Source organism: Dipodomys merriami, unplaced genomic scaffold (genome assembly GCF_024711535.1).
Source record: "Dipodomys merriami isolate MVZ:Mamm:240054 unplaced genomic scaffold, mDipMer1.0.p SCAF_534, whole genome shotgun sequence".
Taxonomy (NCBI): Eukaryota; Metazoa; Chordata; class Mammalia; order Rodentia; family Heteromyidae; genus Dipodomys; species Dipodomys merriami.
The window spans coordinates 284,228-287,430 of record NW_027206107.1 but is presented as its reverse complement, the minus strand read 5'-3'; positions in this window follow the sequence as shown (position 1 = coordinate 287,430).

The window sequence follows — 3,203 nt, the reverse complement described above, 5'->3', positions numbered from 1 at the left end:
TTTGCTTACCTGTTTCTAAATGTTTTTGCTCTGTCTTGTTTCTAATTCTCTTTCACCTCAAATATTTTTCCAAATTTCTATTTCATGCCTTTAAATCTTCTGCCTAAATACAAAGGCATCAGCACCTGTGTTACTGCCTCCAAGTAATTAACATGCATGTGATTTAATTACAATTTTGTACAATAAATAAATGGTTTTAGAAAAAGATGGTCCCTTTGTGAAGCCTCCATGTGTGAGACAAATGTACACGTGGAAGAGTGTGCCATGGGACGCCCTAAGTTCTACGCATTCACCATCCTGCTCCTCTAGCATCTAGGTACTCTGTTATATGTTGACAATTTGTTGAGAGAAAAGTAGTTCTTTATATTTTAAGCACTGAAGGATTTAACAAAGAAGGTTTTAATTTTAATCTTTAGTGGGCAAACCAACCATGTATGATGGGCTGGCAGCGTAGCATAGGAAAAAAAGTGGCGAGGACCCAGACTTGGAAAAGGCCTATTACTCCTCTGCTGCCACTTCCCATCACACAGACACCACCAGAGCCCTGGTAGGAAAAAGAGTTGCTGTGTCACAAGTACTGTGAGAGAAGCTGATTATTTTATACTACTTATATGAATATAACATTCTTTAGAAAAGAAGTACTTGAATTTTACACCCCAGTACTTCACTGAGAATGTGCTCTGTGCTTACCTGAATAAACACACCTTAGCAGCTCCCCAGACAGCTTCCAAGACTATCCAAAGAATCAATTCATGGACGCCAGTGGCTCACACCTGTAATCCTAACTACTCAGGAGGCTGAGATCTGAGGATTGCAGTTCAGAGCCAGCCCAGGCAAGGAAAGTATGTGAAACTGTTTTAACTCCAACTAACCACCAGATAACCGGAAGTGGAGCTGTGGCTCAAGTAGAACGTTCACCTTGAGCTGAAGAGCTGAGGGACAGCGCCCTCCTGAGTAGCTAGGATTACAGGCATGAGTGTTTTTGACAATTTTTTACGATAACTTGGCACCTTTCCAAAATCATGGAAGTGTGACAAACATACAATTAAGAGACCTAGGATAACTACACAAGGAGCCTGATAGCCAGAAAGATGGCTAACACTAACCAAAAGAAAGTTGGGACCTGACTGGGAGTGTGTCTTAGTGGTAGAGTGCTTGCCTAGCATGCATGAAGCCCTGGGTTGGATTTCTCAGTATCACATAAACAAGCCAGAAGTAGTGCTGTGGCTCAAGTGGTAGAGCACTAGCCTTAAGCAAAAAACAGCTCAGGGACAGTGCCTAGGGGCATGGTTCAAGCATGAGAGTGCTTGCGCTGTCAAGTGCAATGGCTAATTCTAGAATTAGAGCTGGAAACAATCCAAGATAGCCCTAGAGCATTTTATAGTGCCTGAAGGTAAAGTACTAGGGCTGGGAAGGTGGCTCAGTGGTAGAGTGTTTGCTTCGCATGCATGAGGCCCTAGGTTTCATTCCTCAGCACCACATAAACAGAAAAAGCCAGAAGTGGCGCTGAGGCTCAAGTGGTAGAACGCTGTCCTTTGAGCTGAAGAGCTGAGGAAAAGCACCGAGGCCTAGAGCTCAAGCCCCCCTGACAAAAAATTAAAACTGCAGGCACATGCATACACAAAGGCACAATGAGGGTGCCTGGGGAGAATGGGGCAAAGTAGGAAAAAAGCTCTCAGTGGCCAAAGCTGAACTAAATTGAACAAAATATTATGAGATTGTTAACCAGTGTGTGATCCACCCATACAGCACACATTGTGGAAAGGGAGGGATGGTGAGGAAATTGGTGAGAAACATAACAACCACCATACAGACAGGTGAAGATTATAGATGCAGTCACATTACCGGCATATTCCTTCATGGGATGGGATGACAGCAACAACTAGCTCTGTGGCTTTCTCAAAACCTCAGGGACAAAGTCTTAAAATAGTTCACAGTGCTTAAAAGAGAACATCTTAACTATGTAACAGAGGTTTACCTAACAATCAGGATCCCAGAAGGAACACTGCTAGGCACATTATAGTAAAAATGCTAGATCTCAGCAATTAAACAATCTTACACACAGCAAAAGCAAAATGGGAAGAAAAATTAGAATCACTGCAGATCTCTCCACATAGACATGAATGCAAGGAAAGCCTGGGAAAGGACCATCTGAGACCTGAAAACCAATAACTGCCAGCCCAGAGTGTTATATCCAGTGAAGCTAGCATTCACATTGGACGGAGAAACAAATTTTTAATAGTAAAGAAAAAATGAATTCATAACCAATAATCCAGCATTGCAAAGAATATTAAGAGGGGGATTATAATCTGAAGAAAACAAGATCAGGGAACTATACCAGATAGCGCTAGGAGACCAACTGAGTAAACACAGGAGGAAAGGAAAGAAGAAAAACAGGAAAGTAGGAAAACGACAGGAAGCACAATATACCTCTCTATAATAACCATAAACATTAATAGACTGAATTCACCAAAAGAGAAAACTATAGATTGGATCAGAAAAGAAGATCCATCAGAGGCTGGGAAGGTGGCTCAGTGTAGAGTGCTTGCCTTGCATGCCTGAGGCCCTGGGCTCAATTCCCCAGCACCACATAAGCAAAAAGAAAAGCCAGAAGTGGTGCTGTGGCTCAAGTGGTAGAGTGATAGCCTTGAGCTGAAGAGCTGAGGGACAGCGCCCAGGCCTAGAGTTCAGGCCCCACGACTGGACCCAAAAAAAAAAATCCAGGGCTGCGAAGGTGGCTCAGTGGTAGAGCGCTTGCCTTGCATGCTTGAAGCCCTGGGTTCGATTCCTCAGCACCACATAAGCAAAAAAGAAAAAAAAAGCCGGAAGTGGCACTGTGACTCAAGTGGTAGAGCGCTAGCCTTGAGCTGAAGAGCTGAGGGACAGCGCCCAGGCCCAGAGTTCAGGCCCCACAACCGGACCCAAAAACAAAACAAAAACAAAAAAAAAAACCATCAATTTGCTGTCTTCAAGAGACCCAGCTCACACCCAAAGATAAAAGCAAATTCCAAGTGAAAGGATGGAGGAAGATCTACCATGCAGATGCTCCCAGGAAGAAGGCAGGAATTGCTGTCCTGATAGCCGATAAACTTCACATTAAAATCATTATGAAAAGACAAAGGTTACTACATATTAATACGGGGAACAATCCAAGAAGAAGATATCACCATTGTCTGTCTATACTCCCCAAACATTGGTGCACC